Below are 24771 nucleotides of genomic sequence, written 5' to 3'. Positions count from 1 at the left end.
ATAAATAATAATAGTGCAAATTTTTGCTCTTCAGCTTATACAGTGTATATTTAGTGGAGCAGAAAGCAGTTTTTATGAAGTTATTAGTGTTAGTTATAATATAGGCGTGAGCAGAGGGTTAACTTCATTTTTTAAAGTTGAATTGCATGGTCACACCCCCTCCTACCACATGGTGCCAGATATATAGTCTCTAAATGGTGTGAGCACAGGCCTTTTGTCTTTAGTATCAGATGAGAAAGGACTGGATGAATGCTCTGTTGTATCTTACATTACAACAATATAATAGCCCCTTCAGGAAGATACTGAACACATGTTTACATGCTGACTTGGTCAATTTTAAGAATATTTCAGAGCATTTATGACTTGTAGGTGTTGAAGAAGCACGCTAAGCTTGCATACGTCTCAGAGCATGTGTGAACCAGTGCTGGCTGGGAAAGGGGTGGGGCTTCTGCACATACAGGAACTGAGCAATGCCTGACAGGAAATTGCTATTTATTCAGGCAGGTGAGACTGCTAGGCCTCTACAGGGCTGCTAAGGCACTTCCTTTATTTCTGGGTCTGCAGCAACCAGGGGCGTAGCTACAGGAGAGCAGTCCCTGCAATGGCAGGGGGCCCAGAGCTGTGAGGGGGCCACACTACTCCCGCTGATAGGTCCATCCTTCAGATCAGGTGTTTTTGTGAGTAAACTACACTTGTTATGGGTGTGAAGATTATGATCACCACACTTGCTCTATGACCGTTGCAATATGGGCCCCAAGGCTGGGAGGGTCACAAGGGGCTGACAAGAGAAAGGGTGTAAACATTAGGGAGCCCCATCAAAGTTTTGCTGTGGGACATGATTTGTAGTTACACTCCTGGCAGCGACACTTTAAAACCTGTGTCAGAAGAAGAACTGATGCTTTTCATGCATGCCCACTTTTGGATTCCTATAATTCAGCTTGCAGTAAAGTACTCAGACTGTGGCCTAGTGGGTTTACAGAATATGGTTCAAAAAATCCCAAATTAATGTTCATTTCTTCTTTATGTGCCACTTTTAGCCCAGATGCATTGTTATTATTATAAATTCGATATTGGCCTCAATTCACTAAGCTTTATCGAACACTTTGTCGAACTTTTAATTATTTACCTCATGAGTAAAATCTAATTTTGAATTCACTAAGGTGTTATAGATTTATCGAATGTTTTATCGATAAAATGTTCAATAAACCTATAACACCTTAGTGAATTCAAAATTAGATTTTACTCATGAGGTAAATTATCAGACATTCGATAAAGTGTTTGATAAAGCTTAGTGAATTGAGGCCATAGTCTGTTGCGAACACTTATAATATTTATGCAGCCGTAAAGGTAGTCATTTATTTATTTTAGTATTTATATAGCGACAACATATTACACAGCGTTGTACAAAGTATATTGTCTTGTCACTAACTGTCCCTCATGCTGGGAATACATGGTACGTTTGTACCGTGTAATTGAGCCGCACGGTAGATTCCGGCGCGTCCCCGGATCGATTCCCGCTCGTCCCCGCGGGCGGCTTCTTATCTTCCGCTCGTTTATTCTTTTGTTCTGCCCGCCGGTATCGAGCAAGGAATCGATCCGGCAGAGTATCGGACGCGTCAGAAATGATCAATCGAGGCAGCGATCCCTTCCAGTTCTGATAATATTTTGTCAGAACTGAAATATACCAGTTTCTGTCAGTTATACACTGTATCAGCTGCTTTCAGTTACAACTGAATGTGCAAGGTAATGTCCATGTTTTCCTATGGCTCAAGTGGGCAATATTACAGTTTAACCACTTGAGGACCGCCCCCAGCCGATGGGCGGCGGCAAAGTCCGGGCCCAAACGACCGCAATACGCCCATCGGCGGGGGCGGCTGCGGGAGTGGTTATGCGGCGATCGCGTCATTCGTGACGCGATCAGCTGCCGGGGACTGGCTCCGCCCACCGCTCGTAGTAACCCGCCGGCCGTTCGGAAGCGCCGGTGGGTTACTAGCACCCGGATCGCCGCATTTACATTGTATAATAGGCTTTGTAATGTATACAAAGCCTATTATACTGGCTGCCTCCTGCCCTGGTGGTCCCAGTGTCCGAGGGACCACCAGGGCAGGCTGCAGCCACCCTAGTCTGCACCCAAGCACACTGATTTCCCCCCCCCTGCCCCCTGATCGCCCACAGCACCCCTCAGACCCCCCCCCCTGCCCACCCCCCAGACCACTGTTTGCACCCAGTCACCCCCCTAATCACCCATCAATCACTCCCTGTCACTATCTGTCAACGCTATTTTTTTTTTATCCCCCCCCCCTGCCCATTGCCCCCTCCTGATCACCCCCCCCACCCCTCAGATTCTCCCCAGACCCCCCCCCTGTGTACTGTATGCATCTATCCCCCCTGATCACCTGTCAATCACCTGTCAATCACCCGTCAATCACCAGTCAATCACCCCCTGTCACTGCTACCCATCAATCAGCCCCTAACCTGCCCCTTGCGGGCAATCTGATCACCCACCCACACCAATAGATCGCCCGCAGATCCGACATCAGATCACCTCCCAAATCCATTGTTTACATCTATTCTCTCCTCTAAACACCCACTAATTACCCATCAATCACCTATCAATCACCCCCTATCACCACCTGTCACTGTTACCCATCAGATTAGACCCTAATCTACCCCTTGCGGGCACCCAATCACCCGCCCACACGCTCAGATTGCCCTCAGACCCCCCTTTATCAATTCGCCAGTGCAATATTTACATCTGTTATTCCCTGTAATAACCCACTGATCACCTGTCAATCACCTATCAATCACCCCCTGTCACTGCCACCCATCAATCACCCCCTGTCACTGCCACCCATCAATCAGCCCCTAACCTGCCCCTTGCGGGCAATCTGATCACCCACCCACACCAATAGATCGCCCGCAGATCCGACATCAGATCACCTCCCAAGTGCAGTGTTTACATCTCTTCTCTCCTCTAAACACCCACTAATTACCCATCAATCACCCCCTATCACCACCTGTCACGGTTACCCATCAGATTAGACCCTAATCTGCCCCTTGCGGGCACCCAATCACCCGCCCACACCTCAGAACGTCCTCAGACCCCAGCCCTGATCACCTCGCTAGTGCATTGCTTGCATCTATTTCCCCCCTCTAATCACACCTTGAGACACCCATCAATCACCTCCTGTCACCCCCTAGCACACCTACCCATCAGATCAGGCCCTAATTTGCCCCGTGTGGGCTCCTGATCACTCGGCCAAACCCTCAGGTCCCCCTCAGACCCCCTTCCGATCACCTCCCCAGTGCATTGATTGCATCTATTTTCCCCTCTAACCGCCCCCTGAGACACCCATCAATCACCTCCTGTCACCCCCTAGCACTCCTATCCATCAGATCAGGCCCAAAACATCCTGTCATCTAAGAGGCCACCCTGCTTATGACCGGTTCCACAAAATTTGCCCCCTCATAGACCACCTGTCATCAAAATTTGCAGATGCTTATACCCCTGATCAGTCATTTTGAGAAATTTGGTTTCCAGACTACTCACAGTTTTGGGCCCGTAAAATGCCAGGGCAGTATAGGAACCCCACAAGTGACCCCATTTTAGAAAGAAGACACCCCAAGGTATTCTGTTAGGTGTATGATGAGTTCATAGAAGATTTTATTTTTTGTCAAAAGTTAGCGGAAATTAGATTTTTATTGTTTATTTCACAAAGTGTCATTTTTCACTAACTTGTGACAAAAAATAAAATCTTCTATGAACTCACCATACCCCTAACGGAATACCTTGGGGTGTCTTCTTTCTAAAATGGGGTCACTTGTGGGGTTCCTATACTGCCCTGGCATTTTAGGGGCCCTAAACCGTGAGGAGTAGTCTAGAAAACAAATGCCTCAAAATGACCTGTGAATAGGACGTTGGGCCCCTTAGCGCACCTAGGCTGCAAAAAAGTGTCACACATGTGGTATCGCCATACTCAGGAGAAGTAGTATAATGTGTTTTGTGGTGTATTTTTACACATACCCATGCTGGGTGGGAGAAATCTCTCTGTAAATGGACAATTGTGTGTAAAAAAATCAAAAATGTGTCATTCACAGAGATATTTCTCCCACCCAGCATGGTTATATGTAAAAATACACCACAAAACACATTATACTACTTCTTCTGAGTATGGCGATACCACATGTGTGACACTTTTTTGCAACCTAACTGTGCTAAGGGGCCCAAAGTCCAATGAGTACCTTTAGGATTTCACAGGTCATTTTGAGACATTTGGGTTCAAGACTACTCCTCACGGTTTAGGGCCCCTAAAATGCCAGGGCAGTATAGGAACCCCACAAGTGACCCCATTTTAGAAAGAAGACACCCCAAGGTATTCTGTTAGGTGTATGATGAGTTCATAGAAGATTTTTTTTGTCACAAGTTAGCGGAAATTGATATGTATTGTTTTGTTTTTCACAAAGTGTCATTTTCCGCTAACTTGTGACAAAAAAAAAATCTTCTATGAACTCACCATACTCTTAACAGAATACCTTGGGGTGTCTTCTTTCTAAAATGGGGTCACTTGTGGGGTTCCTATACTGCCCTGGCATTTTAGGGGCCCTAAACCGTGAGCAGTAGTCTAGAATCCAAAGGCCTCAAAATGACCTGTGAATAGGACGTTAGGCCCCTTAGCGCACCTAGGTTGCAAAAAAGTGTCACACATGTGGTATCGCCGTACTCAGAAGAAGTAGTATATTGTGTTTTGGGGTGTATTTTTACACATACCCATGCTGGGTGGGAGAAATATCTCTGTAAAAGGACAATTGTGAGTAAAAAAAATCAAACAATTGTCATTTACAGAGATATTTCTCCCACCCAGCATGGGTATGTGTAAAAATACACCCCAAAACACATTATACTACTTCTCCTGAGTACGGCGGTACCACATGTGTGGCACTTTTTTGCACCCTAAGTGCGCTAAGAGGCCCAAAGTCCAATGAGTACCTTTAGGATTTCACAGGTCATTTTGCGACATTTGGTTTCAAGACTACTCCTCACGGTTTAGGGCCCCTAAAATGCCAGGGCAGTATAGGAACCCCACAAATGACCCCATTTTAGAAAGAAGACACCCCAAGGTATTCCGTTAGGAGTATGGTGAGTTCATAGAAGATTTTATTTTTTGTCACAAGTTAGCGGAAAATGACACTTTGTGAAAAAAACAATTAAAATCAATTTCCGCTAACTTGTGACAAAAAAAAAAATCTTCTATGAACTCACCATCCTCCTAACGGAATACCTTGGGGTGTCTTCTTTCTAAAATGGGGTAATTTGTGGGGTTCCTATACTGTCCTGGCATTTTAGGGGCCCTAAACCGTGAGGAGTAGTCTTGAAACGAAATTTCTCAAAATGACCTGTGAAATCCTAAAGGTACTCATTGAACTTTGGGCCCCTTAGCGCAGTTAGGGTGCAAAAAAGTGCCACACATGTGGTATCGCCGTACTCAGGAGAAGTAGTATAATGTGTTTTGGGGTGTATTTTTCCACATACCCATGCTGAGTGGGAGAAATATCTCTATAAATAGACAATTGTGTGTAAAAAAAATAAAACAATTGTCATTTATGGAGATATTTCTCCCACCCAGCATGGGTATGTGTAAAAATACACCCCAAAACACATTATACTACTTCTCCTGAGTACGGCAATACCACATGTGTGGCACTTTTTTGCAGCCTAACTGCGCTAAGGGGCCAAAAGTCCAATGAGCATCTTTAGGCTTTACAGGGGTGCTTACAATTAGGCACCCCCCAAAATGCCAGGACAGTGAACACACCCCACAAATGACCCCATTTTGGAAAGTAGACACTTCAAGGTATTCAGAGAGGAGCATAGTGAGTCCGTGGCAGATTTCATTTTTTTTTTGTCGCAAGTTAGAAGAAATGGAAACTTTTTTTTTTCTTTTTTTTGTCAGACAGTGTCATTTTCCGCTAACTTGTGACAAAAAATAAAATCTTCTATGAACTCACCATGCCTCTCACTGAATACTTTGGGATGTCTTCTTTCCAAAATGGGGTCATTTGGGGGGTATTTGTACTATCCTGGAATTTTAGCCCCTCATGAAACCTGACAGGTGCGCAGAAAAGTCAGAGATGCTTGAAAATGGGAAAATTCACTTTTGGCACCATAGTTTGTAAACGCTATAACTTTTACCCAAACCAATAAATATACACTGAATGGGGGTTTTTTTTAATCAAAAACATGTTTGTCCACATTTTTCGCGCTGCATGTATACAGAAATTTTACTTTATTTGAAAAATGTCAGCACAGAAAGTTAAAAAAATTTTTTTGCCAAAATTCATGTCTTTTTTGATGAATATAATAAAAAGTAAAAATCGCAGGAGCAATCAAATAGCACCAAAAGAAAGCTTTATTAGTGACAAGAAAAGGAGGTAAAATTCATTTAGGTGGTAGGTTGTATGAGCGAGCAATAAACCGTGAAAGCTGCAGTGGTCTGAATGGAAAAAAGTGCCTGGTCCTTAAGGGGTAGAAAGACTGTGGTCCTGAAGTGGTTAACAGTGTGCTGACCAGAAAGCTGTTATGTACGGTGACCATACGTCCCGCTTTACCCGGGACGCATCTCGCCTTCGGGGGGCGCTGTCCCAGGCTGCATGAGGTCCCGGAAACGTCCCGCTTTCAGCAGCGGGACGTCCCAGCCTCGGGACTCTGGTCACCGTACATGAACTAGCCGCAACGTCTCATAGATGCTGTGCTAGTTCATTCCCCGCAGCCCCGCTCCAGCAGCCTGCATTGTCCTCCGGCAGGCGCAGGCAGAGCAGAGCTACGGCAAGATGGCGTCCGGAGGCGGAGCCCTGTACTGGAGACTATTTGTGTCTCCAGTACAGGGCTCCGCCTCCAGACACCATCTTGCCGTAGCCCTGCTTTGCCTGAGACTGAGTGCCTGTGAGCCCGGGGAGCTGCACACACACCAGAGGCCGGTGAGAGGACTTCTGTCAGTTGAGTACATGCTTTTTTTTCCAGGTGAAATGTGCCCCCATTGCGTTTTTATGCTGACATGTTTGCCCCCATTGCATTTATTTTGTACTGACATGTTTGCCCCCATTGCATTTTTGTGCTGACATGTTTGCCCCCATTGTATTTATTTTGTACTGACATGTTTGCCCCCATTGTGTTTTTGTGCTGACATGTTTGCCCCCATTGCGTTTAAGTTGTGCTGACATGTTTGCCCCCATTGCATTTAATTTGTGCTGACATGTTTGCCCCCATTGCGTTTATCTTGTGCTGACATGTTTGCCCCCATTGCGTTTTTGTGCTGACATGTTTGCCCCCTTTGCGTTTAATTTGTGCTGACATGTTTGCCCCCATTGCGTTTAAGGCCCGGTTCACATTAGCGTTCCCTGTCCGGATCCGCCTGATCGGATCCGGACCGTATACTGTACAAACGGAACGTACGTTCCGCATAGCACTGCAAAGGCTATGCAGACGTTCACATACGTACGTTCCGTACAGTACGGAGCCGGACCGGATCCGGACTCTGGACACTTTTCCAACATGCGCTATTTTTTGGTCCGGCTCATCTGGCCCACGCACCCGGACTAGAGCCTGACTGCACCATCCGGATATAGAAAACCAATGGGAAACGGAAGCACAGAACACACTGGAGACAACACCGGACGTTCTACCCCACTTCCTATGCGTATCATAGCGGCCATTTCGGATGGGGACACATGGGCCCAGCATATCTGGAGTGGAGCAGCAGTGCTGGAGCTTTTTTGGCAGTATGTCGGAGGTGGAGGTGAGGCCTACAGCGGAGGACCTGATTCTACAGGTGCACCAGGTGCACCTTCTGCAGACCCCAACAAATTTTAGGGTATTTTGTTTTTTTGGTTTTTTCCCCCCACGGATCCGGATGGCAGCCTGAAGCAGTCCTGATGTAAACGGACCGTACGGTTCCGATCCGGATCAGGTCCTGATACGATCCGGATCCGGTCCGTTTGCATGCCAAAACGCAAGTGTGAACGGGGCCTAATTAGTGCTGACATGTTTGCCCCCATTGCGTTTAATTTGTGCTGACATGTTTGCCCCCATTGCGTTTGTCTTGTGCTGACATGTTTGCCCCCATGGCGTTTTTGTGCTGACATGTTTGCCCCCATTGCATTTAATTTGTGCTGACATGTTTGCCCCCATTGCGTTTTTGTGCTGACATGTTTGCCCCCATTGCGTTTAATTTGTGCTGACATGTTTGCCCCCATTGCGTTTAATTTGTGCTGACATGTTTGCCCCCATTGCCTTTATTTTGTGCTGACATGTTTGCCCCCATTGCGTTTATCTTGTGCTGACATGTTTGCCCCCATTGCGTTTTTTGTGCTGACATGTTTGCCCGCAGTACGTTTATTTTGTGCTGACATGTTGCCCGCAATGCATTTATTTTGTGCTGAAATGCTGCCCATAATGCATTTATTTTGTACTGACATGTTTGCCCGCAATGCGTTTATTTTGTACTGACATGTTTGCCCCATTAGAAGAGACAAGAGCGCTCCTTTGGTGTAATACTTTTCTTTACTTAAAATTTCACGCATACAAGTTGCACTTACAGTGTGTTAAATTCAATAGCGCTTCACAGGCCTGCCAGCCGTCCTCTCCTACCCTGTGTTTGGCCAAAACAACAGGTGCGGTGTCTCCCGACGCGGAGTTGGATTCGGTGGGCGGGGCTTGGTCACGCTGGAGCCGTCTGACGTCATGACGCGTCACCTGACCAAGGCGTGGTTAACGCCGAAACGCATCGTGACGTCAGACGGCTCCAGCGTGACCAAGCCCCGCCCACTGAATCCAACTACGCGTCGGGAGACACCGCACCTGTTGTTTTGGCCAAACACAGGGTAGGAGAGGACGGCTGGCAGGCCTGAGAAGCGCTATTGAATTTAACACACTGTAAGTGCAACTTGTATGCATGAAATTTTAAGTAAAGAAAAGTATTACACCAAAGGAGCGCTCTTGTCTCTTCTACTGTTTCACTTAGGTCACTGGCACCACCCAGCAACCAGGAGCAGCACCTTAAAACCATCATAGCCCATACCAAGTGAGGGGGCAGCGCAGGAGAATTTCTTCTTTATGTTTGCCCCATTGCGTTTCTTTTGTGCTGAAATGTTGCCCGCAATGCGTTTATTTTGTGCTGACATGTTTTCCCCCCATTGCGGTTATTTTGTGCTGAAATGTTGCCCGCAATACGTTTATTTTGTGCTGACATGTTGCCCATTGCGTTTATTTTGTAGTGTCTGGGGTAACTGTTGCTGCATTTATTATTTAATGGTCATAGTTGGCTATGTTTGCTGCTTTGGGGTTACGGTATACTATTAAATAGCATCACACAGTTTCTGCACACCCATGATGCGAATCCTCGTTTGACCACATCATGGCGTAAACACTGCTTTCTTATGCCTCGCTGTTACATCATTACGTTATCTCCGCCCATAGAATGTCATGGCCACGCCCATTTTACTGCGCGCTCTGCAGGCACCACGTTTGTTGGCGCGGCAGCCCCCCATGTTTCAGCGCGTCTCGCTTCGCGTGGCCATCTTGGGGATAATGGTCCTTAAAAGAGGAACTTCAGCCTAAACAAACATACTGTCATAATGTTACATTAGTTATGTTAATTAAAATAGATAGGTAATATAATCTCTTACCCACCCTGTTTTAAAAGAACAGGCAAATGTTTGTGATTTCATGAGGGCAGCCATCTTTTTAGTTGAAAGGAGGTGACAGGGGAGCATGAGACACAGTTCCAACTGTCCTGTGTCCTGATCACCCCTCCCAGTTGCTAGGCAATGAGAACAACATAGGAAATCCCATCATGCTTTGCACAGCATCAGGGGAAAAATGCCCGGGCAGTTTTCTTTGATGGTCTGAGTTTAGCTTCTGTGCAGCTAAAAATGAGGATTACGTAAGAAAAACAAAGTTTTGATGCTGTGAAACTGTTAAAGAAACACCAAGACTTTTCAGTGCTGCTGAGTAGATTTTTAGTCTGGAGTTCACTTTACCCTCCCTGGCTTTCAATTTCCCCAGGATTTCTGTGCAAAAATTGATCTAATTAATTTTCTTAAAATTTTTTTTCCTGTAAGGGCCCATTCACACCTGCGCGGGAATCGCACGATTCCCGCTCATGGTAAACCGCTACACATTGTAGCAAGTGGCAGTGTTCTCACTGCCGCGTTTGCGGTTAGCAATATCCGCAAACTCGCTGCATGCAGGGGTTTGGCGGCAATTTGCGATTCGCGATCGAGATCAGCGTGCAAAGCACACTAATCACCATCGCTCCAAAACCGCCGCAGTGTCCAGTGATTGTTCCGTGTTAATCGCAGGAAAATCACTCCCGCATTTGCGATTATAGGTGTTAACGGGGCTTAACTTTCCAAAATGTGTCAAGCAAGGGTCTAGTATACAGCGCAGCAGAGTATTGACGTGTATGCATGTCAATACTGTTCACAGCATGTTTTGTATTGACGTGTATATCCGTCAATAGCGCCAGGCAGTATCGTGGCAGCTATTTTTGTGTAGCCCCATATAACAGGGCATAGGGAACTAAAAACAATGTTGGCCACAAGTTAGTTCCCTACTGCAGCCTATCCATAATCAGCACGTCACAAGGTCACATGACGCTCAGTACCTGAAAGTTGTAGGGCCAGGTAACTAGTATGCCAAATACTGGCTAATTATATGCTAGAGTGGCATGAGCATCGCGTAACAGAGGCGACCACGCTCGTGACTACTGCCACTGAGGTGAGCAATTTTGTTTTCACACACACAGGCAGGGCCGGGCCGAGGCAGAGGCTGAAGAGGCTCCAGCCTCAGGGCGCAGTGTAGGAGGGGGCGCACAATTCATTCAGCTGTCATTACCAATTGTGTTTGAAGCAGAAAGAAATAAGAAAAGGGGATACATAGCAGTGACTGCAAGCCAAATAACTAGAGATTAAGGTGTTGGGGAGGTTGGGGGCCCTGGGGCACCTATTAGTCTAATAGCAATCAGTGTGTGATGGCTGGGGTGGGAGGGATGGAGGGGCGCACTTTGCTGTCTCAGCCTTGGGTGCTGAAGGACATTGTCCCGGCTCTGCACACAGGTATTTATATTCTATGCACTTGGCACTTATATATCCCATTATCCTACCCAATTAGCCATTACACCTCCTTTGCCCTATTCACTTGCATCTGATGCACATTATTAGCCCATATACTACCCAATGAACTTAGGCACCAAATATACACATTATCTAATGAGTAACGTGGTTTTTAGACCCCTATTAATCCATCCTTATGGTTATTTTATTGTTATTGCACAATATTTGGGCAGCACGGTGGTGTAGTGGCTAGTGCTCTTGCCTTGCAGCGCTAAGTCCCTGGTTTGAATCCCAGCCAGGTCAACATCTGCAAGGAGTTTGTATGTTCTCCCCGTGTCTGTGTGGGTTTCCTCCCAAAAACATACAGCTAACTTAATTGGCTCCCCCCTAACAATTGACCATAGACTACAATACATATACTACGTGATACATACATAGACATAGGACTCTGGTAGGGATTAGATTGTGAGCTCCTCTGAGGGACAGTTAGTGATTAGACTATATACTCTGTGCAGTGCTGTGGAAGATGTTGGCGCTATATAAATACTAAATAATAAATATATATATATATATATATATATATATATATATATATATATATATATATATATATATATATACACATCTCTGCACTAAGCACTTTGACACCTTATATGTGTGTACATGGATATGCATGTGTACATGTGCATAAGAGTGTATATATACATATGCCTTGTTCTCCTTCTGTTGTATCAGCTGGCTTTATATGTGAAAAAACCCTTTTTAACTGTTTATTATGTATTTTTATGTGCTTTTATGAATCCCAATTGTTTATCCTATAAGCTCTGTTATATGGTGTATCATACATACTAAGATACCATATGACACCTATGCTAACCATATCTTCAGTGAATCACCAGATATGGACTATATAAAATACTGAAGCATGAACAGTATGATTTTTAACCTAGTATTGATTTTGTAATTTACAAATGATTACGTAGCATAGTTATAGTTACGGTCAGTGAGCATTTAGAACATATGTGTGTATGTTTCTACTCTAGGCACTGTGTATAGACCTGAGGAAGCGGGCCAGCACCCGTGAAATGCGTTGTCTTATGTGCATGAATAAATATTATTTCTACTAAATGTGGTTTGTTCTTCGAAGGAGGTAAGACAAAATCACTCCTACCTATCATACTATAGTGGTATAAGTTCTATATCCAATAGTGTTATTTAGACTAGTATATACCCTTGAGGGTTTTAGTTTTGTAAACTTTGGGTTTTCAAGATCTCAAGAAGAGCGACCATCCAGAACCGGCACAGCAGACCTGGAATACCGAGCGGGGGCGGTTATTTCCCAGGCTCTGACGGTGGTTGCAAATTCTTGCAACTCACCTTTGTGAGTATGATACATCTCCAATTTGCTATCACCATCCTTTGCAAACTGTATTGCATCATTGGGCTCCTGGTCCCTCTCATCATTAGAATCTTGGAGGCTGCGTGCAACCACCAAGAGTCACACCAGAATCCCTCAGATCAGGGGTTTCTATGGCTACACTTGTTACGGGTGTGAAGATTACTATGACCACACTTGTTTTATGACCCTTAGCAGATGGGCCACCAGGCTGTGAGGCTCACCTCAAGGGAAAGGGTGTGAACATTGGGTGAACCCATCATAGTTTTGCTGGGGGGGGGGGGGCACATGAATTATAGTTACACCCCTGCTCGGTGTTTACTATGAAGGGATTACATTGTAATAATACGTGAAAAAATCTCCTTCAAGTTATATAAAATAAATGGAACTAGTACCAGAGGGGAAAAGAATAATACACAACCCCCCCCCCCCCCCCCCAAAAAAAAATAATCATGCTGCAAATCGGGAAGGGGGGGGGGCATTCACTGTGAACGTAAACCTCATTCTTTTAACTTTTGTCACAGGAAATGTTTTCACACCATATCAGGAAATCAACTTTTAAGCCCTCAGCAAGCAAGAAAATGTTTAAAGTAAGTGTGATATCACTTCTTTTCTTACTTTTTGGTACTTAAAAAAAAAAAACAGGTGCTGAAAATGTATTTTGTAGATACGATTAAAATGTATCTCCTGTGAGAAAACTCATTAGAAACATTAATTGAATTAGGGCCAATTACTTTTTCTTTTTTTCCTTGATCTTGAGAAGAGCTAATCTTCTGTACAGTTGTTGTCTTCTAAGCTTCACAGGGAATACTGTTGACCTTACCACTGAGGTGAGGACTTCCCAGAGCACAGAGTCTAAGTGACCATGGATCTTCACCCAACGGCCCTTTGGGGCCGAAAGGACTTTGCTGCCTAGTGCCCACCAGGTTGCGCTCTGGGTTGTCCTAACAGTGGTTCAGAGAACAGCAACACTGCAATTTGGAGTATAAGAACAATGAAGTACAGAATCAGCAGGCAAAAACGTAGTCAAACAATCCGGGGTCAGGGCAGGCGGAGTTCAATCATAAACGAGGAGACAAGCCAAGGGTCAAGGCAGGCAGAGTACTATCGTAAATGAGGAAACGGGCAAAGGGTCGAGGCAGGTGGAGATCAGACGTAATCAGGAAACAGGCCGAGGTCAAATAACAGGGGATCAACCAGGATAATAGCTGGCAGAGTAACGGGAACAACTGCTGGCAAGCTGTATGAACAGACAGCAGGGGCGTAGCAATAGGGGGTTCAAAGGTTGCGACCACATCGGGGCCCTCCCTTAACTTCAGTATTAGCTCTCTATTGGTCCTGTGCTCATAATAATCACTCCTATAGATAGTTTTAATATTGGTAATCATTACCAAACTGCTCCCCATCCCCTTCTTGCACCTCTGACACTGTAGTTGCCATTGGCAGGTTTTGATGCGCCGTATTAATTGTTATGTATAGAGTGCTTGGGAGGCCCCATTGTAAAACTTGCATCAGGGCCCACAGCTCCTAAGCTACACCACTGACAGACAGCACTGGAGTGCTGGATCACTGGGTTTAAATAGGCCACATTGACGCCAAACCAAAACTCTGCGCATGCGTACTAACGTCCGCATTGGACTGCGCACACGTACAATACTTTTGTCAATGACGCGCACGCGCACAAATGTCTGCATAGAAACGTCCGTGCGCGCACGCGCATGTGCAAAAACTTTTGCACTTCACGCTGAATGGCATGATGACATGCCGCCCTCTCCTGTGCGTACGTGCGCGAACAGAGACCCAAGGATAACTACCATGTGGCAGGGACCCGTGAGTATGACATTGTCTTTCTTTTGGGAGTCAACCTGTTGAATACAAAACGTAAGGTACCAATAGATTGTTTGATCTGGTAGAAGATTGACCATTAGATAGATCCCTCTCTGATTGAAACTGATCAGAGATGGATCTATTGCCCCACCCAAACACTGCGCAGCAATTTGCAATCGATTTGAGAATTCGCCACCTGCTGCCCCCCTCCCCCCACCATGTAAAGTTTCCCCCTCCTGTACTTGTGTGTGCTGTATTTTAAAGTCTGCTGGCGCAACTCCTGGCGTCCTCCGGTGTTCTGCGTCACCACAAGCAGCGGAACCATATGGCTCAGCACATGTTGTGGTGTCACACATGCACCAGTGCCACGTGGTAGTGGTGCCCACAGTGACGTTGGCCACCGGAGGAGACCAGGAGTCATGGCAGCAGAGAGGTGAGACGAAAGCTCGGGGGGAATGACGCACATTACACGTGGGGGAACACCGACTGGGCCTCTGTAAGTTGTCACAATATCGAACACCATAATCGCACATACCGCACATAATCAAGCCCTTGTGGCTAACATTTTACCAGAATTCCCGATTGATCAATTACCAGCTGAAATCGTTTGAATGGATCAAAGTATCCATCAGGCTGCCATGTTGTGACAAAGATTTTTTTCCGATTCAAAGAAATGATTGAATAGGAAGATCGATCAGGACCACCAGCGTAACATTAGGGGATGTGACCCCTGCCCCCGCGGGGGGGGGGCCTTTTTGGGGGGCAGGAGGGGTCGCAACATAAGAGGAGAGCGTGGCCGCAGATCGGTGGGGAGGGGGGACATTCCTCCCTTCCCTCACCTCGGGCTCTCCTCTCAGCGCGCCCCCTCCTGCAATCAATAAGGGCAGCAGGTGGGCGGCGGCAGACTGGACACCTACCTAACTAGCGCCGGAGGTCTCTGATCTCTAAGAGCTTCATGTTACTTCCTGTTTACACAGGAAGTAGCATAAAGCACTTACTGATGGGAGACCTCTGACGCTAAGGAATACCTCCTTACTCAATATTGGGTCCTGATCAGGGGCGTAACTAGAAATCCCCGGGCCCCCCTGCAAAAAAAATCCGGGACCCCCCCAGGGCCCGCTCAGGTACTTTTTGGGGGACCCGGAGGGGTCGCAACATCTGAGGAGAACGTGGTGTCCAGTCTGCCGGAGGTGAGGGGGGGGGATGTCCCCCCTCCCCACCGATCTACGCCCACGCTCTCCTCTTATGTTGCGTCCCTGAGCGGGCCCTGGGGGGGGGGTCCCGGATTTTTTTCTGCAGGGGGGCCCGGGGATTTCTAGTTACGCCCCTGATCCGGACCCAATATTGAGTAATGTATGGGCCCCTTTACTTTAGTGTGCTCTAATACTATGGTTAAAACCCCAAAATGTCTAAATGGGGGCATAAATAAGAAAGTATGAGCCTCACATGATTGGGCCATGTTTACTCACTAGATATCATTGTATGATATGTGCTGTATTATATGGTGCATATTATGTTTCTTAACGTATCTTGCATCTTCCATCTCCAAATCTTGTGATGCTGAAACAACATACATTTATTACACGGCTATATATATATATATATATCTACATCTTTGTGGTCAGAGAAAAGAGTCTATAATCTAATTCCGGTCCACAAAGTGACAAGGGCAGCTGATACTGCACTTCAATAACAAACTTCAAAAGAAAATTACATTAAGACTAATTAGGACTGCTTAATGAGTCCCAGACAATTCTATTGGCAGTCCTTACGTCAAACCATAAACCACATGTATTCTACGCCAGATAAAGCCAGCCAATCACATTTTCTTCTTTCAATTTAATCAGCATGAACCAGGCTTGTCTCCCATGACTCTCTCTCTTCCAGGGATTGAGGCAAGCAGTAAAATCCGAACATGTTACTTGCACATGACTATTAGGGCTAAAATTACACGGATATTTTGCCGGTGTTTGAACACTGCCTTTACACACTCCACAATTACACTTGTGTGAAATCTCCTCACATGCCAATGTATTAGTATATTGGAAAGAGGTTGCAGGGCATCACGTGTGGTCAAGCGGTCTCGTATGTGTACCATGCTGCATCTGGGAATCGATAAACCATGAGAAATGTGTGCCAGCTGCCACTGGTAATTTATTTACGATATTTGTATGCCTACAGTGTTTTTGAGTATTAAAATTCCTGGTTTAGCCGCCAGAAAACCGCTCTTAAAGAGGAACTGTAACGACAAAACGGCCCCTGGGGGGTACTCACCTCGGGTGGGGGAAGCCTCAGGATCCTAATGAGGCTTCCCACGCCATCCTCCGTCCCTCAGGGGTCTCGCTGTAGCCCTCCGTACAGCCGTGACGCAATATTTACCTTCCTGGCTCCTGCGCAGGCGCTCTGATGGCTGTCGGCGCCGAAGTAGGCGGAAATACCCGATCGCCGTTGGGTCTGCTCTACTGCGCAGGCACAAGTTTCCGGCGCCTGCGCAGTAGAGCGGACCCGACGGAGATCGGGTATTTCCGTCTATTTCCGTGCCGAAAGTCGCCACAGCGCCCCCGCTGGAGCCAGCAAAGGTAAATATTAAAGCTACAGTTGGCTCTGTCGCCGGCTGTTCGGAGGGCTGCAGCGAGACCCCCGTGGGACAGAGGACGGCGTGGGAAGCCTCATTAGGATCCGGAGGCTTCCCCCACCCGAGGTGAGTACCCCCCAGGGGAGGTTTTTGTTGTTGAAGAGTCTCTTTAAAGGAAACCTGAGGTGAGAGGGATATGGAGGCTGACATGTTTATTTCCTTTTAAATAAAGCACATTACCTGGCAGTCTAGCTGATCCTCTGCCTCTTTCAGCCATAGACCCTGAGGAAGCATGCAGATCAGAGGTCTATGGCAAAAATCTGACAAGATTAGTTGTTTTTTTACCTTCTAAAGGTACTGTGGTCTTGTGACTACTTCAAAACGCATTAATCATATTTGATATTCTGCCTCTTGAGTGTAAAATAACAGTATTGTTCTATTCATTCCTTCTTTGCCCTGTGGGCCATATGGGGCACTATTTTCATGCATGATACAGATGCATTTTTTTTCTCTGCATTCATGGAGCATTCTCCGTTTGTTACATTTTAATTCTAGATTAAAGCCAATTACGCGATAAAACTTTGCCGGGAAATTTATTAGTCCTGAAGAAGTGAATATTATATTGTTCGATGTTTCACGAAACGCGTCGAGAAAATTGATTGTTTACCTCGGCTGTACATAAACTGTTAAATATAAGGATATGTTTGTCCCAAAGAGGATTTCCATGATACTTATATAGTGGTGGGCATGATATTTCCATGACAATTTCCAGTTTCATGGTACCCTTATAGGGAGCTTTGCATAATGTTTGTAAACTGTTTAATCATGACTTTGCTGTAATGGCTATGCGGATACTGTACACTTGTATTTATGTGAATATAAAAAAAAATTATAATAAACTGATGTTTTCATTGGTTATTGAATGATTTGGGTCAATACTTACATATTGAGGTTGATGACAAGGTTTTGTCTATAGTTCATCCCCTGTTCCTGTTTGCCCATAAATAAAATTTGCATCTTAAAAGGGGACACATAAGGGGATCACTTCTACATATTCTAGTATACTAAGGAAAACAAGAGTTTGCTTTCTTAAAACAGAAAGAATTTGCGATAATTCAGGTTGGAGTGAGCTTGAGATGTCCCCCAGTGCATCATTGCTAAATATATGCAAATTAACCATTGGTGCCCTTAGAAGCTAAACACACCTCCAGAACCGCTGGAATGCAATGATGTGTCAGCTTGGTAATTTGTACAGAGCCATAATAATCCAACATGCATACAAACTGTTTCGGATTGTTTGATCTTCATCAGTGCATGGCGTGGATTAATTTGGCTCTATAGAGTAGGACTTGTAACACCCAGAGGTACAGACTAACCAACAAGCTCATGGTGACCCAGAACTGAGTGTGTGAGGGGCTACAATGGTCCTAAAAGCCCCCTTACTAAAATACTAAGAAAAACAAGAGTTTGCTTTCTTAAAACAGAAAGAATTTGCGATAATTCAGCAATGAGTTCTGCAGGAGAACAGAGGCGCCAAAAGGATAAAAGGAAGCTAAATGAGCTTAAAAAAACAAATTCTTGCTAAATAGAGGAGGTAGTGGTGGACTTACCTCCTCCAAGTAGACACACAACGACTGTAGTAAAGACAGTCAATATATTTTATTTATGAACTCCAAATATGCAACGCGTTTCACAGGTTTGATCCCACTTCATCAGGCAATAACGGAGCAATAGCATATGTGGTCAGTAGAACAGCCAGGCACCTCTCTCCAATGAGTTCTGGTTCACCATGAGCTTGCTGGTTAGTCTGTATATTCTAGTATGTCAACTTGACTAGACCCATTGGTCAAGTTTCTCTTGGGTAATTTGTTTCAAAAGATTAGTTGCATGCTTGTTTCATGCGGAAATCCGTTCAACATGCTGCCATTTGTAGTCTGTCTGATAGGAGTTATGGAAATCCGGATTTTAGGGCGGAATTTGGAGGGGTGGAGCCCTGAGGGGCTTGTGACCCTAACCACCCAATTGGAGAGCCTGGGATAGATCTGATCCTAGGGAATGATGGGTAATGTAGTGCCTGATAACACACACAGTAGAGCCAATAGACAGTGAGGTTAGAAACGAGCTAAAGAGCTCAGCGAATGGCGCTCACTGAATCATATGGTCATGTGATGTGGAAACTGTTTAAAAGCGTCTGCAGTCTCCTATTAGCTAAGCTCCTGATGAGTCCAAGTGACGAAACTAGTCGGGCGGCGCTGTAGGAGCCGGTCAGACGCTGGATCACCTCGAGGATTGTTTTATATGCGCATTTTAACTGGATGTTTGTAAGTGCACTTGCTCTTTTTAATATATTTTATTAAATGGAATTACGCTATGGTACACCTATTTGAGCCCTAGATCATTTCTTTGCTGACACAAGAGAAAGTCATCACAACAAGCTAGAGCTGCTGGTCTGTGAAGGGTCGGCCATATTATCTGGTGAGAGGCTTGAGTGCATAGTTGGTGGAGGCACTTTAGGGTGACCCGTGAGTGGAGTGGGAGCACTGGTGGTGCTGGAGAGTGTATGCTCTGTAAACGGTATCACACTATGCTGTGTCTCTCTTTCATATGACATGTATACACACATCTGAGGAGTCCTATATCAGTGGAGGAGTTCGTGTGCTGGCATGGTCCAAAAACGCAATTGCTAATCGTTAGTGGTTGGCCTATTGTTCTGGTGAGAATATATCATTACTGCTATGAACTGTATATGAAGAATTATTGGTTGGACTATTAACTGGATACCTGTGGATCACACCTATTGAGGGTGTTGTGGACTTTTTTAAATGTGTAATCTTGTGTATTAATATGTGGGTTGTTGAGCACTGTTTCCATAGAATAGAAATAGAGGAGGTAGTGGTGGACTTACCTCCTCCAAGTAGACACACAACGACTGTAGTAAAGACAGTCAATATATTTTATTTATGAACTCCAAATATGCAACGCGTTTCACAGGTTTGATCCCGCTTCATCAGGCAATAACGGAGCAATAGCATATGTGGTCAGTAGAACAGCCAGGCACCTCTCTCCAATGAGTTCTGGTTCACCATGAGCTTGCTGGTTAGTCTGTATATTCTAGTATGTCAACTTGACTAGACCCATTGGTCAAGTTTCTCTTGGGTAATTTGTTTCAAAAAATTAGTTGCATGCTTGTTTCAGGTGTGTGATTTAGACCCTAATGACCAGAAAGATCAGCAGGACTGCCAGGCAACTAGTATTGTTTAAAAAAAAATAATTATGGCAGCACCTATAGGTCTCACACCTCGGATTCCGTTTAAAGAGAATCTGTATTGTTAAAATTGCACATAAGTAAACATAACAGTGCGTTAGGAGACATCTCCTATTACCCTCTGTCACAATTTCGCCGCTCCTCGCCGCATTAAAAGTGGTTAAAAACAGTTTTAAAAAGTTTGTTTGTAAACAAACAAAATGGCCACCAAAACAGGAAGTAGGTTGATGTACAGTATGTCCACACATAGAAAATGCATCCATACACAAGCAGGCTGTATACAGCCTTCCTTTTGAATCTCAAGAGATCATTTGTGTGTTTCTTTCCCCCTGCAGTTCTCATGCACTGAAGTTTCAGGCTGCTCGTTTCTTCCTGCAAACAGCTTTGCCTTTGTCTGTAATTCCTCAGTATGTGAAAGCCCAGCCAGCTCAGAGGACAATTTATCCAGCTTGTAAAAGATAAGAGAGAAGAGAGAAGCTGCCCTAATCTAAATAATACACAGGCAGTGTGCATAGAGGGGCCTGGAAGGGGGAGTTCATAGCAGAACCACAACACTGAAGAACTTGGCAGCCTTCCAGACACAGGCTGACAAGTCTGACAGGGGAAAGATACATTGATTTATTACAGAGACTGTGATAGTAGAAAGTGCTGCAGTAAGCCAGAACACATTAGAATAGCTTTTGGAACTTGTAGGATGATAAAAAACAGGATGCAATTTTTGTTACGGAGTCTCTTTAAGCAAATGGGCATTTAAAAAAAACATCTAGGCAAACCCTACAGATACATGGAAAAGTGTGCTCTTCTCCGCCACCCTATGGACTCAGTGACTCACCTGCTATATTTATCCCTACCTTGCAATCTGGGCACCATTGTTTATTGTAACATCACTATTTTGTGTACTGTTGTTTAACGCAGTAATCCCTGTGTTGAATTGTTTAACGTAACGTCTCCCCTATCTATTGTACAACACTGCATAATATCTTAAGCCCCATCTACACCATGGGACATTGTAGCGATCCAGCGGCTCGATTAGCCGCCGGATCGCCTCTTCCGCGTGCCCACCGCGTCCCCGCTCGCCGCATTCGATTCCCCGCTCGTGCCCGCTCGTCCCTGCCGGCGCCGCTTATCTCCCGCACGATTCCCTGCCATTGTCCCCTCGCGGGGATCGAGCAGGGAATCGGCGGTGCGGAGATCCGTCCTGTCGGATCTTATCAATCGAGCCGCACCAGCGGCTCAATTGATAAGGAGCATCGCGGCCGCATCTACGCGTGTAGATGCGGCTTTAGCGCTTTATAAATAATGATTAATAGTAATGCTGGATCTCTCGCGACACATTGAAACTGCCATACAGACAGTAGATTCTGGCCTGAGGCAGTCTTTTTTTTTTTTGAAAAACTTTTTTATTAAGTTTGCTCATAGTGGAACATAAAGAACAATAGCTAGCAATATTAGCAAGATACAGAAGAGACAAACTATGTATTTCTGTTTTCACCCTCCCTTAACCCCAATGCTACCCCCCCACCCCTCCAGATTCCCTCCCCTCCCACCAACACGAGTCACTCTTTGGGATAGTTCTCCCGTAGACTATACCCGATTGAGCTGAAAATTTAGCGTCTTGTGGGTACTTCCAAAGCACCTAGAGTTTCTCCAATGTCCTCCAAGCAGTACCAGGAAGTGTACACAAAGTCTCTCATAAGAGCCTCAATCTGTTGTGGTGTAAACTGATGAAGAATAAAGTTCCTCCAGGTTTTAAAGAAAGAGTTCGTTCGTTGTTCTTTTGCCTGAAGAGTGTTTAATCGTTCCATTAAGAAGATATAAGAGAGTTCCTGTTGTATTGACTTGATATCTGGAGGAGTTGAATCAAGCCATTTACATAGTATAGCTCGGCGTGCCGCTATTAAAATAATGTGGTATAAGGCTGAGGGAACAGCCAAGGGATCAGCAGAGGCAGAGCTTGAATAGTTAAATAGTAACAAAAGATTGGCTTTCAAAATTCTTTTTCTACATAGCTTGTTAGCGTACCTGATGACTTTGTCCCAAAAATTTTGTATGCTAGGACATTCCCACATGCAATGAAAAAGGTCTGCATCTCTCAGTTTGCACTTAGGACACCAAGGATTATAGTGAGTAGGGGGATTTTTATATTTAATGTTGAAAGCAAATTTGCCTCTGTGGATAAATAAGAGATGGGACGATCTCCATTTTTCATCTTTGATAAGCTTTCTAACCACCATGTTGCCTGCTAAAAAATTTTCCCCCACATCGTCTTCCTGGAGTATATCTTCCCATTTACTCATGGCCTTGTCAGCAATAGTTTTACTATCTAGATCTCTGAGAGCCTGGTAAAATTCTGCCAATGTGCGAGCCGAGCTCCCAGGTTTCAAGATTGTGTCAAATTTTGTGGGAGTCATAATAATATTTGGTGAGCAAAGGTTATGTGAAACCATGGAGCGTACTTGAGCATATGGCAGAAAGTCACTTGGGGGCAATCCAAATTTCTCCCTTAACTCTCTAAAGGTTAGCCATTTCCCATTCTGGATATCAAACATGTTGCCCAGGTTTTTTAATCCCCTTTCCTCCCAACGCGCAAAGTCTTTCTGCTGAATACTAACAGGGAAGTTGGGGTTGCCCCAAAGTGGGAGGTATTTAGATATCTTAAATGGTAGTGAACATTTTTTCCGAACTGCCTTCCATGTTGCAATTGTGTCTCTGAAAACGGCATTTTGTTTCAGGCGTAAGGGCAAATTTTTATATTGAGCATGTAAAAGGCCATTGAGTGACCATGGAAGTGCCTGTTCACTTTCCAGCTTCGTGTTGGAGTAAGATTCATTTCCTGTAACCCAGTCATGAACATGTCGCAAAAGGGACGCCACATTATATTCTCTAATAGAAGGAAGATTGAGACCTCCCAATATTTTTGGAAGAGTCAATTTAGACCTTGATACTCTAGGTTTTCGTGCACGCCAAATGAATTTGGACCAAAGTCAGTTAGGTAACGCTACATCACTATGTTTTAAGAGTAGGGGGACTGTCTGTAAAGGATACAGAAGCCTCCCCATGGATACCATCTTGATCAACGCAACTCTACCAGCAAAGCCCAAAGGTAAATTTTTCCATTTCTCTAGTTGAGCTTTTATGCTTCTTATTAAAGGTGTGAAGTTCAAATTGTACAGTTGAGAAGGGTCCCTAGAAAAGGTAATTCCCAGATATTTTATATTAGTAGTAGTCAGTTTAACTCCCAGGGAAGCCCAAGAAGCGCTGTTTGCCCTTGACGATAAAGGCAGAAGTTCACTTTTTAATTTGTTTATTGTAAACCCTGAAAATTTACCCACTTCTTCAATTGTGCGTAATGCTATAGGTACCTGAGTAAGTGGGTCGTATAAGAACAACAAAATATCGTCTGCAAATAGAGCCTGTTGGACTTTTACTTCTCCAATATGGATACCACCAAGCCTTTTTCTAAGTAAAACTGCCAAGGGCTCTACCGCTAAGTTGAAGAGGAGGGGTGACAAGGGGCACCCCTGTCTCGTTCCTCTTCTCAAGTCTATTGGTCTAGAAAGAAATCCTGGCAACGAGATTTGAGCTCTTGGGTTTGCGTACATGGCTTTGATTGCGTTGATAAAGTGTCCCTGAAACCCTTGGCGTGTGAGTACTCCAAAAAGCCAATCCCACTCCACCTGGTCAAACGCGTTTTCGGCATCAATACTCAGGAGAGCAGCTGATCGGTGCGTTATCGGATAGGCCCTAGTCTGCTCCATTACTGTTATTAATCTGCGGATGTTTGCCACTGCCGCTCTGCCCTTAATGAACCCAACTTGATTTGGGTGTATCAAGCGTGGCATGATCACTGCTAGTCTGTTTGCCAATATTTTAGAAAGGAGTTTAACGTCAAGAGCAATTAACGATATGGGACGGAAAGAGCCAACCTGATGAGGATCTCTGCCCTCTTTTGGTATGAGTTTGATGTGGGCTAGATGGCCTGTAGAGGGATAAGTCCCTGTTCGGAGAATTTTATTATAGACTCGAACTAGAGTCGGGGATATATCAGGTTTTAATATTTTAAAATATTCGGACGAAAGGCCATCAGGGCCTGGGGCTTTACCCAGAGCTAGTGATGTAATGGCTGCACTGACTTCTGGCAGGGTAACATCCTCATTTAAGGCTTCGCACTCCTCTTTTTTTAAGGTTTTAAAGCTAAGACGGTCTAAGAAGGCATTTAGGTCTGTGCATGACATGGACTTTGAGGAATATAGTTCCCTGTAGTATTCAGCAAAAAGTTCACAAACCTTAGATGGGTGATGTGTCAAGGTCCCTTGTTTATCTTTGACTATTGTAGGTTTCCTGTTAGTGAGATTGTTTTTAGCTAAAGAAGCTAATAACCTGCCTATTTTATCTCCGTGTTTATAAAAATAGAGGCTATTATAAGGCATATGCAGTTCTTCTCTTACTCTGAACCACGTGTCTCCTTTGAGTTTACTCTTAATCCAAGCTCTACGGTTATTTTCTGTTGGTCTGTTGATCTGTTTTCTGTTGATCAGCTCTATAAATTTTGTATGCATCTCTGACCATCTTTACTGCATTTGCATATTGTTTGTTTGT

General features: G+C 44.8%; 1 protein-coding gene across 1 annotated transcript in view; it reads left to right on the top strand.

Moving 5' to 3' along the window:
- The first annotated feature begins 583 nt into the window (after positions 1–583).
- Positions 584–24771, top strand: part of LTK (leukocyte receptor tyrosine kinase) — a 334656-nt gene continuing 310468 nt past the window's right edge. The window contains exons 1-3 of the mRNA XM_068254290.1: positions 584–669; positions 12153–12259; positions 13030–13095. The gene's annotated coding sequence lies outside the window, so the exon portion shown is untranslated. The remainder of the gene's footprint in view (positions 670–12152; positions 12260–13029; positions 13096–24771) is intronic.

The sequence above is a fragment of the Hyperolius riggenbachi genome, chromosome 9, assembly GCF_040937935.1.
Source record: "Hyperolius riggenbachi isolate aHypRig1 chromosome 9, aHypRig1.pri, whole genome shotgun sequence".
In the NCBI taxonomy this organism is placed as follows: domain Eukaryota; kingdom Metazoa; phylum Chordata; class Amphibia; order Anura; family Hyperoliidae; genus Hyperolius; species Hyperolius riggenbachi.
Note: the sequence above shows the minus strand (reverse complement) of the source record. Positions and strands in the feature narration are given on the sequence as shown.